Source organism: Chiloscyllium punctatum, chromosome 7 (genome assembly GCF_047496795.1).
Source record: "Chiloscyllium punctatum isolate Juve2018m chromosome 7, sChiPun1.3, whole genome shotgun sequence".
In the NCBI taxonomy this organism is placed as follows: domain Eukaryota; kingdom Metazoa; phylum Chordata; class Chondrichthyes; order Orectolobiformes; family Hemiscylliidae; genus Chiloscyllium; species Chiloscyllium punctatum.
Genome location: NC_092745.1, coordinates 81,674,679 through 81,691,114, shown reverse-complemented (window position 1 = coordinate 81,691,114; position 16,436 = coordinate 81,674,679). Strand labels below are relative to the sequence as shown.

At 39.1% G+C, this 16,436-nt stretch overlaps 1 protein-coding gene across 7 annotated transcripts in view; it reads left to right on the top strand.

The window, feature by feature from the left end:
* dab1a (DAB adaptor protein 1a) overlaps positions 1–16,436 on the top strand; it is a 680,143-nt gene that overhangs the window by 579,533 nt on the left and 84,174 nt on the right. The gene's annotated exons all lie outside the window — the stretch shown is intronic.

Genomic DNA, 16,436 nt, shown 5'->3' with positions numbered 1-16,436 from the left:
GATATCAACGAGATTTTTAAAAATTAGACATGCCTGTTTACAACAATGTGAAACCTGCATCTCAGGATTTATTGCTGAATCCATGCATTTTAGAAAAAGCTTGACATTTTGCATTTATACTCTGCGAACCAAAGACTCAACAATTTGTTTAAGATTAAAAATTCTGATATTAGGCTGCCAAATCTGCAAAACCAAAATTGTGCAAGACAACCTATGGGTTTTGCTGTTTCCAGATGTAATAAGTAATTTGTTCATTTCATTTCATTCCTCAAATTTAATGTTGATGTGATATGCAAAACTGACTATTTTACAGACACGTTGCAATATAATTGGACCAAAGGAATATATGAATCCAATTGAACTGAATAGATATGCATGACATAATTCAAAAACAAATATAACCTTTAAAAGATGTCCCACTTCTGGCGTGACGAAGCAAACTGAGTATCCTGTGCTCAAATTAAATGTTATGATGTCTGATATCTGATGCGTATGTTATCCTCTCAAGAAGGAGAACATGTAAAGTTGCATTTAGGAAATTGCAAATACTTTACAATGGCACAATAGATCAATATACCACTCATAGCTGTACTGAGCAACACAGACCAGTAAATTGTCAGCTGATCAGCCAGGGTTGCAGTTTATAAAATCATGAGGGACAAAGTCTTTTCCCTGGGGTGGGGGAGTCCAGAACTAGAGGGCATAGGTTTAAGGTGAGAGGGAAAAAATTTAAAAGGGACCTGAGGGGCAACTTGTTCATGCAGAGGGTAGTGTATGTATGGAATGAGCTGCCAGAGGAAGTGGTGGAAATTGGTACAATTACAGCATTTACAAGGAATCTGGATGGGTATATGATTAGGAAGGGTTTAGAGGAATATGGACCAAGTGTTGGTAAATGGGACTAGATTAGGTTAGGAAATCTGGCTGGCATGCACGAGTTGGACTGAAGGGTTTGTTTCCATGCCATACATCTCTATGACTCTCTGTTGATATTAAAATTTTGCTCACCAGATCAACACGTGTCATCAACTGTTTTTATGCACTAATTTTGATGCAGTGCCAGTGCAGAGAAAATAATTAGCTTTTGAGAGAGAAATTTCCTAAATATTGTCCAATTTTAGAGAATTAGTATCCTATTTGCCACTTGCTCTTTCTGCTAATAGACCATATTTATTAACTTAGTCTGATGTTACTGAAGGTTGGTATTCTTGAGAATCACTGACCTGGGTAAGTTTATATATGCATAATTTATTTGTTGTTTCATCTTAACATTGACACATTTGAAATAATATGGATCATTAAAATCATCTTTTACTAAGGTATTGTGGCTGGTCATTAAAGACATTATTATTAGAAGTGTGTAAAAGTTATACTGGTATAGGAAGGTAAATCAGTAATAAAATCATTTTCTTTTATTTGCTCATGTTACATGAGTTTGTTGCTGTCTGGCCAGCAGTTCTTGCCCATCACTAGTTACTCTGAACAAAGTATTTTAGAGTTTTCTTCTTCAATTGATGCAGGTAATTTGCTGAAGTAGACCCACAATGTCATTAGGGAGGGAATTCCAGGATTTTGACCCAGTGACAGTGAAGGAACAGTAATATATTTCCAAGTCAGGATACTGAATGGCTTAGAGGGGAATTTGCAGGTTGTGGCGTTCCCATGTATCTGATGCCCTTGTCCTTGCACATGTAGGTTTGGAAGATACTGTCTAAGGATCTTAGGTGGATCTGTGCAGTCCATCTTCATATATACTGCTGCTACTGAGCGTTGGTGGTGGAGGGAATGGATGTTTCTAGATAGGGTGTTAGTTAAGCAGGCTGCTTTGTTCTGGATGGTATCAAGATTCCTGAGTGTTGTCGGAGCTAAACTCATCCAGGCAAGTGGGGAGTATTCCATCATTCTCCAGACTTGGGTCTTGTAGATGGTGGACAAGTTTTGGGTAGTTAGGAGGTAAAATATTCATTACAATATTCCTAGCCTCTGACCCTGTAGCACTGTACTTATATGCAAGCGGAGTTGAGTTTCTAATCAATGGTAACTCCCAGGGATGGTAATATCATTGAGTGTCAAATGGCAGTGGTTAGGTTGTCTCTTTTGGAGATGATCATTGCCTACCATCTGGGTATTGCAAATATTACTTGTCAATTTTCAGCCCAAGCCTCAATATTACTTAGATCTTGTTGTATTTGACCATATACTGCTTTGGTATCTGAGGATTTGAGAATGGTACTGAACATTGTCCACCAATGATTACACATCCCCACTTCTGACTTTTGTTGGAGGAAGGGCATGGATGAAGCAGCTGAAGATAGTTGAGCCTTGGACGCCACCTTGAGAAACTCCTACAGAAATGTCCTGGTGCTGACATGACTGACCTCCAACAATCGCAACCATCTTCCTATGTACCGGATATGACTCCAACTACTGGAGTGTTTGCGCCCTGATTCCCATTGATATCAGTTTTGATAAGGCTCCAGAATGCTACATTCTGTTGAATGCAGCCTTGATATAACAACCTCTTACTCCCCTCTTCCCACTGGAATTCAGTTGTTTTGTCAATGTTTGAACCAAGGCTGTAATGAGATCAGGAACTGAGTGGCCCTGATGGAACCTAAACTGCGCATCATTGAACAGCTTATTGCTGAGCAGGTGCTGCTTCATAGCACTATTGATGGCACTTTCAATCACTTTACTGATGATCAAGAGTATTCTGATAGGGCAGTAATTGGCTGGGTTTACTTTCTGCTGCATTTTGTATACAGGTTATACCTGGGCAATCTTCCATATTGTCAGATAGATGCCAGCATTGTCACTGTACAGGAATAGCTTGGCAAAAGCAGCAGCAAGTTCTGGAGCACAAGCTCTATTACTGGAATGTTGTCAGAATTTTCAGTCGAAAAACACAAATATTCTCTGGTCTTTCAGCAGAAAAATGGATTGTTAGCTGCACAAGGCAATATATTTTGCTTCAATCTCACTTCAACAGTTAGTGTATTTACAAAAATACACTAACCTACAACTCACCTGCTCCACAGGGTCCTAGGAAGGATCACTTAACTGGAAGCAGTCACAATCCACTTCACCAGACCACTCAATATAAGAAACCTGCGAGGAAGCAGGGTAAGCATGCTGGCCTGCTAATAAGACTGAGACTATGTGGTTTCAAGACCCCCCCCCCCCACCCCCCACCACCTAGCTTACTCTTAGCAAATGTACAATCTCTGGAGAATAAGATAGACAAACTCAGATCACAACTCAGCTTCCAGCATGAACTGCAGGACTGCTGCACACCCTCCTTCACAGAAACCTGGCTCAACCCATCCGTTCCATACTGCGCACTTCAAGCTGATGGTTTTTCTATCTGTCGTATGGACCGTATAACGTCCTCTGGTAAGACAAAGGGTGGAGGAAGTTGCTTTTTAATTAACAACTAGTGGTGCAAGACATTGCAACCCTGAGCAACCATTGCTCCCCAAAGCTTGAACTCCTCACCATCAAATGCCGCCCCTTCTATCTACCACAGGAATTTACCACTGCTATACAAACTGCTGCATACATACTGCCACAAGCAAAGGTTGAGGTCGCTCTGGATGTGCTGTACTCCACCACTAACACCCTGGAGACAGAACACCCCCAGGCCTTGTTTATTGTAACTGGTGACTTCAATCAAGCCAATTGAAGGAAGGTGTTGCCCAAGTTCCACCAGAACATTACCTGTCCCACCAGGGACCCGAACATTTTAGAGCACTGCTACACCATTGTGAAAGATGCCTACCGCTCCATCCCCCATCCTCATTTCGGGAACTCTGACCACAATGCCGTGTTTCTTCTCCAGGCTTACAGGCAAAAGCTCAAGCAGGAGACCCACTCGCAGATACAGGTCCAGTGCTGGTTGGAGGAGGCAGATGACCAACTCTGGTGCTGTCTGGAATCGGCTGATTGTGCCGTGTTCATACAGTCTGCAGGTACCTTGGACGAGTATGCCACAACCGTCACACTTTATCAGCAAATGTGTGGAGGACTGCATACTGAGGAAGTCAAACTGGGTGTTCCCCAACAGGAAACCCTGGATGAATCAGGACATACAGAACCTGCTAAAAAAACCACACGTGAGGCCTTCAGATCAGGAGATCCACTCAAATATAAGGAATCGAATTATGACCTTCGCAGAGCCATTAAGACAGCCAAGGACCAATACTGATCCAAACTAGAGACCCAGACAGACATCTGGTGGCTATAGCAAGAACTGAATGACATCACAGGTTCTAAGAAGAGACAGTGCAAGACAGATAATGACACATCCCTCCCAGATCATCTCAGCACTTTCTATGCTTGCTTTGAGCAGAGTTTCGGCAGCGAGGTAACACCTATTCCGACAAGTCCTGATGAACCTATCCCAACAGTCACTGCATCAGAGGTCAGATCAGTTTTTCTTCAAGTGAATCCAAGGAAAGTGATGGGACCAGATGGAGTACCAGGCCGTGCACTCAGAGCATGTGTAGACCAACTGGCAGAGGTCTTCTCGGACATCTTCAACCTCTCCCTGCAGCAGGCCACTGTCCCTGCCTGTTTCAAGAGGGCCAACATCATCCCTGTGCCGAAGAAGGCTCCTGCAGCATCGGGATTCCTGATGAAGGGTTTATGCCTGAAATGTTGATTCTCCTGCTCCTTGAATGCTGCCTGACCTTCTGTGCTTTTCCAGCACTACCCTTACGATCTGATCTCCAGCATCTGCAGTCCTCAGTTTCTCCTCCGTCTCAGTGCCTACCACCCAGTGGCCCTAATGTTGGTGATCATGAAGTGCTTTGAAAGGCTAGTAATGGCATTAGTCAACTCTAGCTTCCCCACTACTCTTGACCCACTGCAATTTGGACCAACAGATTCATGTCAGATACTATATTACTTGTCTTTCACTCCTCCCGAGAACATCTTGACACTAAGAACAGCTACATAAGAATCCTACTCATTGACTACAGTTCAGCCTTCAACACTGATTCAAGACTGATTATTAAACTTAGTGATCTCAGACTAAGCCCCATTCTCTGCAACTGGATCCTCAGTTTCCTGACCCACAGGCCACAATCAGTAAAGATTGGGGACAATATTTCATTGTCACTAACATTTAACACTGGAGCCACCCCACCCCCCAGGTTGCATACTCAGCCCCCTGCTACACCCACTGAATACCCATGACTACCTTGCCAAATACCAGACTAATGCCATTTACAAGTTCGCTGATGATACCACCATAGTTGGTTAAATCTCAGATGGCGACAAAACAGACTACAGACGGGAGGTGGAAGACCTGAAAAAGTAGTGCATTGAGAACAACCTATCTCTCAATGCCAGCAAAACCAATGAACCCATTATTAACTTTAGGTGGGATGTTACTCATGCCTCTCTACACATTAACAGTACAGAGGTGGAACGAGTGGCGAGTGTCAAGCTCCTGGGAGTGATCATCCACAACAAGCTTTCTTGGACTCCTCATGTTTATGCACTGGTTACAAAGGCCCAACAACATCTCTTCTACCTCAGGCAGCTGAGGAAATTTGGCATGATGGCGAATACCATTGCCATCATTTTTAGGTGAGCCATCAAGAGCATTCTGTCTGGATGTATCACTACCTGGTATGGCAACTGTACCATTCAAGATTGGAGATGGTTACAGAGAGTGGTGAACTTAGCCCGGACAATCACAAAGGCTAACCTCCCATCCATCGAATCCATCTACCAGGCCCACTGTCAAGGAAAGGCTGCCAGCATTCTCAAAATTCATCTCACCCTGGCAATGTTTTTCTAAAGCCTCTACCATTGGGGAGAAGGTACAGAAGCCTGAACACACGCACTAGCCAGTTTCATAACAGCTTCTACCCTACTGATGTTAGAATACTGAATGGGCCTTCAAACTCTTGACATTTGCCTGTACCTGTGTTTTTGTTTTTGCCACTGTTTACCTATTACTTACTTATCTAAGTTACCTATCTATGTGATCTGCCTGTATTGCTCGCAAGACAAAGCTTTTCACTGTGCCTTGGTACACGTGACAATAAATTCAATTCAATTCAGTTCAATTCAATTCAATTCAATTCATCAGTTAGTGGCTACATATGAAAGATATCAAAAGCACAAGGTAAAACCAATTGTGTGACTGAGGGTTTGGGGTGGGGGTGTTTAAGTAGTCATATAAAACAAAAAGAAATGGATGCATTGCAGGGCAACTATTTTGATAATAACCAAAGTGGAGCAGGAAGAGACAATGTACAAGCACCAAACAACAGTGGAAAAGAAGATCAAAGAGAGAAAAAAAGCAATACGATAAAATTAATGGTTCTTAAATGTGCATAATATTTGGAGCAAAATAAATAAATTAATAGCACAGATAGAGGTTAATGGCTATGATCTTTCAGCAATTAAGAAGACATGGTTACAAGGAGATCAAAGATAAAAACTAAGTATTCGGGGAGTTGTGACTATTTGAAAGGACAGTAAGGAAGGGAAGGGTGGTGGAGTAGCTTTGTTAGTCTGAGGTGGAATACGTATGATAGGAAGAAATTATGTAGAATCTATATGGATAGCTGTCAGAAATAACAAGTGAAAGAACACTGGTGGGAGTAGTCTACAGGTTTCTGAACAGTAGCTGTCCTGTAAAAATTGGAAAAAAAAATTAATCATGACAGTCTTTAATTGTCATGTTGGTTAGGAAAATCAAATTAGCAAAGAAGGAAAAATTCATAATGTATTTGGGACAGTATTTTAGAACAACATATTGTGGATCCAATCGGGGATCCAACGATTTTGGATCTGGTAATGTGTATTTAAGTATATTCAATAAACAGTCTCTGAGTTAAGTTTTCCCTTAGAAACAGTGGCCATAACTTGGTAGAATTTAGCACTCAAGTTTGACAGTGAAAAATTTTCATTTGTAACAACTGTGCTAAATTTAAATGAGGGCTTGTACATAGGAATGTGAGGCGAAAGTGGGTACTGCAGATGCTGGAAATCAGAGTCAAGATTAGAGTGGTGCTAGAAAAGCACAGCAGGTCAGGCAGCATCTGAGGAGCAGGAAAATTGACATTCCAGGCAAAAGCCCTTCATCCGGAATGAAAGGGATGTGAGCAGAGTTGGCTGGAGTGGACTGAAAAAGGAGTTCAGAAGAAAAGACAATTGCAGAAACTTAAAATCATTCATAATTCACAGTAAAGATATATCCCAGTAAAGAAGAAGGACTCGAGGAGAATAAAACAACCATGGTTGACCAGAGCTGTTAAGGATCATATCAAATTGAAAATAAAACCTACAATGTGGCAATGATTACTGGTAAACTAAACGATGAAGCAAGTTTTTAAAGCCAATCAAAAGACAACCAAAAAAGGGATAAAGAAGGAAAAAAATAAATTATGAGGGCAAACTAGCAAGCAATCTTTTAAAAAGACAGCAAGAGCTACCTTAAATATATGAAAAAGATAACAAAGGCTAAAATGACCATAGTATCATTCGAGAACAAAGCTTGGGAAATAATAATGGGGATGCAGGAAATGTCAGAGGGTTGAATAAATGCTTGGCATTTATCTTAATGATAGAGAACATCAATAAAGCATTCCAAAAATCAGGGGGCTGAAGTGAGGGAGGAAATAAAAACAGTAACTATCACTAGAGAAAAATGTATGAGGGAAACCAATGTTGTTCAAGGCTGCTAAGTCCTCTAGACCTGATAGGCTGTATTCTAGGATTTTAAAGGAAGTAGCTACAGAGATTGTGAGTGCACTGGTAATAATCTTCCAAATATCTTTAGATTCTGGAGAAGTCTCAGACAATTGGAAAACAGCAATTGCAACCTATTGTTCAAAAAGGGAGGGAGACAAAAATAGTTAGCTTAACATTTTAATTTGGGAGGATATTAACATCTATTATAAAGTCTGTAATCTCAGAATTTAGAAAACTGTAATATAATCAAGCAAAATCAACACGCCTTTCCAAAAGGGGAAATCATGCCTGACAAATTTATTACAGTTCTTTGAGGTAACAAATAAGATAGGTAATTGGGAAGCAGTCGATTTAATGTTTTTGAATTTTGACCAGGCATTCAATAATGTACTACACATACGGCTACTTAATAGCATAATAGCCCATGGTGTTGGATGTATTATATTAGCATGAATAGAAGATTGGCTCGCTTATAGGAGACAGAGAGTTGGGGTAAAAGAGACATTTTTAGGATGTTAACCTATAGCTAAGGGAATGACAAAGGGATCAGTATATTAATGACTTGGATGATGGAAGTGAATGTACTGTTGCAAAGTTTGCGGATGATACAAAAATAGGTGGGAAAGTAAGTAACGAGGATGATACAAAGAATTTATAGAGAGACACAGACAGGTTGAGTGACTAGCCAAAACCTGGCAGTTGAAATGCAATGTGGGAAAATGTGAGGTTGGTATGTTGAAGGAAGAACAGAAGAACTGAATATTATTCAAATGGAGAAAGACTGCAGAAAGCTCCAGCACAAAGGGATTTGGTCCTTGCACGTGAATCACAACAAGCTAGCATCCACATTGAGCAGGTAATAGGGAAGGCAAATGGAATATTGGCCTTTATTTCAAAGGGAGTGGAAGCTAAAATTGTGGAGGTCTTGCTGAAATTCTTTATGGCACTAGTCAGACCACAGCTGGGACACTGTAAACAGTTTAGTTCCCTTATCTAAGGAAAGATATACTGGCAATGGAGGCAGTTCAGGGAAGGTTCACTCATGTAATTCCTACGATGAAGGGATTTTCTTATCAAGAGATGTTAAGTAGGTTTGGCTTGTACTCATTGGGGTGAGAAGAAGGAGAGACCTTATTAGAAACTTTTAAGGTTCTTAGGGGGCTTAATAGGGTTGATTTCCCTTGTGCGAAAGTCTAGGACCAGAAGGTATAATTTCAGAGTAAGGGATCACCCACTTAACAGACAGATGTGGAGGAATATCTTCTGTCAGAGGGTAGTAAATCTGTCGAATCTTTGTTGCTGAAGAGGGCTCCAGAAGCTCAGTTGTGTTTGTTGATTATTCAAAGCTGAGCTAGACCGATTTTTAATCAGTCAGGGACTCAAGAGTTATGGGGATGAGGAAGGTAGATGGACTTGAGGATTATCAGATCAACCATAATCTCATTGATTGGCAGAGCAGAGTCGCTGAGCTGAATGGCCTAAGACAGATCTTGCATTTTATGGTCTAAATGGACCAAGATTTTGAATCATACCAAATTATAAATCCCAAAGGAAGTGTGCAATGTAAGGGAATTAAAATGAAAAAGAAATGCTATCCTGTTTTGTAATTTACTAGCTGACCACAGTAGTTTTTGGATTTAAGATAATTTTTGTGAAAAGAAGATAGGATTGGTTACTGAAATTTGCCATTTTTTAATCCCTTGAATCTACTGCACTATTTTATCCTTAGCTCAGATTTGATGCTTGTGCTATTGTTGTCCATGGCAGGTAATTTATCTGGCCCACTGTTAGACTGTGTAAGTAACTGAGGATTATAATTTTGATGAACATCCATTTTTTTTTGTTAATCCCATTATTTGTTTTCTTGTTAAAAACAGATTTCCTTTAAATGCACTTAGCTTTAGAGAGAGAGAGAGAGAGGGTGTACACGTTGTGTTGGACTGTTTCCCCACTCACCATTGTCAAAAGTCTCTTATTTTTTGACAAAATGAAACTTTAAACCCTGGAAAAAAATATTTTAAGTGCAGAATAAAAACAGACTACTTCCTTAGATGTACATTTAGATGTTATTTAAATCTTGTCCTATATTTTATTCAATAATCATTTCAATGTAAGCATTTTAATATAATAATAGGATTTAAATTAATTTACAGAATTGCTTTTCTATTAGCTATGTTGCACACAAAAGAAATTACAGCATATTTTACCAAACAGCATTTATGACATTTCACACGTCCAGGAATAATTTTTATACTCTTGTCTTGATTCTAAATTTATCTGTGTCACACAGAAAGGAATAAACTCATTGCCAACAGGACACAGCTAACCGCTCAAAACTAGGACAGTCCTCATACTGTTATCTGTGATTGCTTGCATTGGGTCAAATTGCTATAGGCATTACTTTATGAAGAAGCAAGAACTGAAGAAAACACTGGAAGTTTTATAAAGGTCTTGTTACGACTCGGGTTAAACCCTCCTGCTTAATTTAAAACCAGCAACATAGAAAAGGTTTATCCTGTGCAGTAATCTGTAAAAATTCGAGTGGCCAAGAATTATGTAAAGTAAAAATTAAGAAGTTTATTTCTTAAAGTATAACCAAGAATAATTAACCAACAACTATTTACAATTGCTTCTTCTAACTTATCTTTTACTTTCCCTTCTATAATACTAGTCTGATAAAACTCCCAGTTAAAGTATTCAGAAAAATCCAAATGTTAAAACCAGCCAACGGTCAAATATTTTCTTTATCTTCATCGGTAGATTGGCTCTCCAGGTCAGTGTTGAGGTTTTTCTCTGTGAAAACTCCTTCACTGGACAGGTACCTCTCAGAGAGTTCTGACTAGCAGCCTACAGCTGTTGGTCTGGTGGCAGTTCTCCTCCAAACTGTTCAATTTTCCCCAGTCTTATACCCCAAAGCATTGGATTGTGTCATTGGTTTTTAAGATTGTCAATATACTCAATTCAAACTTGATTGGAATTTGTTTTTTTTTTCGAAGAATAATTTAAACTGATAGGCCTAATTCGAACCTGTTTTGTCATTTCCAGGCAACTAGCTATCCCAGTAGCTGGAGCACATGTTACATTGTGTCTTATTGAAAACACTTGGTGCTGTCACTGCTAGCTTTTACTCTCTTAAAGGGTATAGTACACCCACATCTTCATAAAAAATGAACCATCATAATGAAAAGATGGCTTCATTTTTTTCTGTACTTTTTAAACATATTACCCTAACATACAGATAAGTTTAATATAAGTTCCCCTTAACTTATTTTATATAGGAAAAACATTAAAGACAAATCTCATCTCAACTCTATCAGTTAAATCTGCAATAACGCATCCACAATTACATTCTTCCAACCTGCAATGTGTATAATTTTTAAATTAAAAGTCTGTAAGACTCCAATGAAATAGTCTCATATTCTTGTCTTTAAAGCGTTCTAAGAATGTAAGCGGATTTTGGTCAGTGTACACAACCATCTCTGACATATTGTTCATGACATACACATTAGAATGTTGTCAGGCCACTACCAAACTCAATAGTTCTTATTCGATTGTGGAGTATTTCCTTTGGTGGTTGTTGATCTTCTTCGAAAAGTAACCAATTGGCAGTTCAATCCCATCCTCATCTTCCTGTAGAAGTACAGCTCCAACTCCAATGTCACTAGCATCGAAGGCAACTTTAAAAGGTTTTGAAAAGTTTAGCGTAGCTAAAACTGGTTTGGTGATTAATATTGATTTCAAATGGTTGAATCCTTCCTGGCATTGTTCAGTCCACCGAAACTTTGTGTTTTTCTTCAGGAAATCGGTTAATGGTGCCACTACACTGCTGAGGTTTGGAACAAACTCCCAATAGAATCCGCTGAGTCCTAAGAATCAAAACACCTCTTTCTTTGAGGTGGTCGTGGAAATTTGTTGATGTCTTTGTCTTTGTCTTTGCATTCCATGGGATCAACCTTCCATGACCGATGTTATGTCCGAAGAAATTCACCTCTGCTTTCGGGAATTCTGTTTTATTTAAGTTTATCACAAGTTTTGCTTCTCGTTGCCATTCAAAAAGCTCTGCCAACTGTACCATGTGATCTTTCCAGGACTTACTAAAGATCACTTCATCGTCCAAATAGACTGCACAATTTGTTAACCCAGCCACAACTCTGTTCATGAGTCTTTGGAATGTGGCAGATGCGTTCTTCATTACAAAAGGGATCACTTTAAACTGATATAGCCCATTTGGGGTTACAAACATAGAAATTTCTTTCCCCACCTCTGATAAAGGTATCTGCCAGTAACCACGCATTAAGTCCAACTTGGTGATGTAACTGGCTTATCCGGCTTTCCCGATACAGTCCTCCAATCTAGGAATTGGATATGAATCTGGTTTTGTAATGGTATTGACCTTCCAATAATCCACAAAGAATCGTTGAATCCCATTCAGTTTGGGAACTAAGACGAACAGCGAGCTCCACTCGCTCTGGCTGGTTCGATGATGTCCTCATTGAGCATGGCCTCCACCTCCATCTGGACCTATCTGGCTTTGAAAGGATTAAGCTGATAGGGGTGTTATTTTATTACAGCAGTATTTCCTACATCTACTTTATGTGCATTAGCATTAGTCCTCCCCATCTGATTCTTACATATGAATGTGGACTGCAATAACAAATCTTTCAACTGTGCTCTATGCTCCTGAGACAGATAGCTTACTAACATATCCCTCCTCAAGGACTTCTTCATTTTTTAATCTACTTTAAGGCACATCAAAATCCACATCATCTGGATTTGATTCCTCACTCTGAAGGGCAATAACTAACACCTGTTTCTCCAGTTCTTTCTGTCTAGTGTAATATGCTTTCAACATGTTCACATGACATAGTTGACACCTTTTTTTTCTATCTGACATCTTTACTGGATAGTTTACCTGACTCAACTTTTTCTCAATTTGATAGGCACTGCTAAACCTGGCTTTGAAGGGATCTCCTATCACTGGTAACAGTACAAACACAGTATCCCCTTGGGAAAATATTTGAGTCTCAGAGCTTTTATCTGCCATCTGTTTAATTCCATACTGTGCCCTCTTTGGGTGCTGTTTAGCTAATTCACCTACTCAATTTAATCTCTCCCTCACCTCTGATACGTAATCTAAGTGTGAGATCTCTGACCTTGGTCCTGTCAATTTTTCTTTAATTAATTTAAATATTAACTCAAGTAAAGTAGATTTGTTTGGAGCATCTCTAATAGCAAACAATATGAATGATATACCAATGGTAATCACTGGCCAGCAATAAATTGTCTATAATACCTGTAAATTAGATTCAGGACATACAGTCATAGTCATAGAGTCAGAGAGAATGTAAATAGACCCTTTGATCCAATCAGTCCACGCTGACTAAGTTTCCAAACTAAGCTTGTATCACTTTCCTGTATTTGGCCCATATCCCTTAAAGTTTATAGTTGTGCTGGAAAAACACAGCAGGTCAGGCAGCATCTGAGGAGCAGGAACGCTTCATCAAGAATGAGGCTGGAAGCCTAATAGTCTTATCTGTTTACCTAATGATTTTATAAACCTCTAGAAAGTCACCTCTCAAATTCCTATGCTCCAGTAAAAAAAGTTTGAGCCCGTCCAGCCTAATTTTAAAAGTCGAACCCTCCATTCACGGCAATGTCTTGGTAAATCTTTCCTCAAATCTTCCCGCCCATTTATCTCTCCACCCCAGAGGCTCTCAGCCTCATTCCTAATGAAGGGCTCCTGCCCGAAATGTCAGTTATCCTGCTCCTTGGATGCTGCCTGACCTGCTGTGCTTTTCCAGCACCACTCTACTCTTGACTCTGATCTCCAGCATCTGCAGTCCTCACTTTCGCCATATCCATTCAAACCATTCCAACTCATGTACTTATCCAAATGTCTTTTAAACATTGTAACTGTACCTACATCCACTACTTCTTCTGGCAGTTCATTCCACACATGAACCACTCTCTGTGTAAAAAAAGTTGCCGCTCATGTCCTTCTAAAAGATTTTCTCCTTTCACCTTAAAGATATGCCCCCTAGTTCTGAACTCCCCCAGCCTAGGGAAAAGATCCTTGCTATTCATCTCATTTGTTTACGTAATTATTTTATAAACCTCTATACAGTCACCTCTCAATTTCCTACGCTCCAGTGAAAAAAAGTCCTAGCCTATCCAGCTTAATTGTATAACTCGAACCCTCCATTCATGGCAACATCTTGGTAAATCTTTCTTCAACCCTCTCCAATTTATTAATATCCTTCCTGTAGCAAGGCAACTAGAACTGCACAAAATACTCCAGAAGAGGCCTCACAATGTCCTGTACAACCTCAACATGATACTCCAACTCCCTATACTCAAAGGCCTAAGCAATGAAGGCAAGCATGCTAAATGCCTTCTTAACCACCTATCTGTGACACAAATTTCAAAGAGCTATGCACCTGAAACTCTAGATCTCTCTATTCTACAACACTATTTTAGGAATGTAAGCTTTTCTGTTATTGCCTCACTTCCCAGAGAAGAATATTAACTTCCCAAAGTGACAATAGCAGCCAAAACCCCACATGACATAATCTATTATTATAATTATGTATGCACTGAAGCATCAGCATTTAATGTAGTTCAGGATTATCTATTAATGTAAGTAAAAGGAAATCATCCAAGTCCTGAAGCCAACGTCTATAAGAATATTTTTGTTCACTTCAAAACACATTCTTTTAAACTCAAAACAGTAGTTTGATAAGCTTAACCTCAACAATGAACCATACGATTTCTTCGACATTCTTTGGTTACTGTTAGTTTACAATCTAGAAATCATTTCAACTTATATTGAAATCCATGTTTTGTGTTTTGTTTGGTTAGGTCTATCAGTTGTTTTATTGTTCCCTGATACCAGCTTGTTTTTTTGTTCCCTGATACCAGAGATTACTGTTCAATTATGTAAATTCTATGATAATAGAAAGCTTCTTTCACAATGATAGTGACTCTCAAACTGCGAATATGAAGTCAAAACATACAATATATCATGCCATTAATTGCATTAATATCTGTTTTATTCTTCTGTCAAAAGCCACAGAAAATTCTAATATACCTTAAATGAAATAATGTTTGCTTGATCACGTAAAGAAACAATAGCCTTTGATCTACATGCTAATATCAGTGACTAAAGAATATTGTCAGAGAATTTCACTGCTTGTTGGTTTGCAGTACATTCCTTTCACTTGCAGCTATTGTATAGAAAACATCAAAACTGATGAGAAATTTTCCTCTCTGTTTCAAATAATTACAATAGTTCCAACACTGTTATTCTCATTTGTTCACAACTGGTTTGTTTATTCACCAGAATATGCCATAAGGATGTTAGAAAGAATTCAGTTGACCTTACAATCATGATTTGATGACATCAAGATTTATGGCTTATGGAACCAATAGAAAATTAGCCAGCTCAAATTAAACTCGTTAATGCTGCAAAACAGAAAGTAGTGGTAATATTCAGAGTGAGAGGCTGTAAGAAAAATAGTGTCGAATGTAATTCCATAGGATTCTCTTACTGAGTATTCTGCTATTCATCCTCTTCATAAATGATACAGTGGAAAGTATTTTGAGTATGTTTCCTGATGGCTATGAAAGGCAGCAAATGTGATTTTGGGGCAAGAGAAATAATAGTTACATTTTCGAATGGAGGTTGATGCATGGAAACTAAACGTGTACAAGTTTGTGCTGTAACAAACGTGTTGACATTTTTCACAAAGCCTACATTGAAGCATTATAGAGAAGTCTGTTTTCAACACTTGAGGTTTCATATTTTTGAGTTAACATTAATGCAGCAATCAGCTTATTTGTGGTAGATGTTTTCATGCCAATCTAAATTTCTCGGCTTTGGTGTGTTTTTCCAGGTTTTGCTACAGTCAGGGTTTGTTTCCTATTGTCTCTGTTAGTTTCTGCAATTATTTTATCGGTCTCGTAGAATTTCTCTTCTTACCCCATTCCTACACAATTATCTCTGGTATTCCACAAGGATCTGTTTTTTTATTATACACTGTATCTCTACCATATAATCCAGAATCACATCAGTTTCCAATTGTATGTTAATAATACTAGATCTACCTTAGTACCATCTCTTTCTCACTGCACTATTTTTGAATCGGCAGACTGTGATTTTGGGAGACCAGCTATTACTACTGGCAATTTTGTCACAGGTTATGCCCAAGAGTCACATGAAAAAGAAGAGCAGGTGAATAAAGGATCATCAGAGGCTTAAGGTAGATAGCCTGGACATAGAAAGGATGCTCACTGCCTTCTAATTGATTGCTTTTGAGACAGGTCATTCAGTATCAAATTTCAGAGCACTGTTGCACATGGCTTACTTTCTACAACTAGAAACCCATAAAGATGTTCACCATCTGCACTCACTGCATTCAACAGCGTCTTCAGGGCCAATGCAATAAAAAGAACCAATAATTTCAACATCATTCAATTAACATCGACAGTCTTTTACACCCAAACCAACAATAAAAACATTACACCAACCAACAGCTCTTGAAAAATTAAACCATTCACACTGATTCTTGCTCTTACAGGCTATTCAATAAATGTTCTATGCTAGTGCTTCAATTTAGTACATTCTGGATAGGATAAGTAGACGGAGTCTTTTCCCTAGGGTGGGGGAGTCCTGGGCTAGAAGGTATAGGTTTAGGTTGAGAGGGGAAAGATGTTAAAGGGACCTAAGG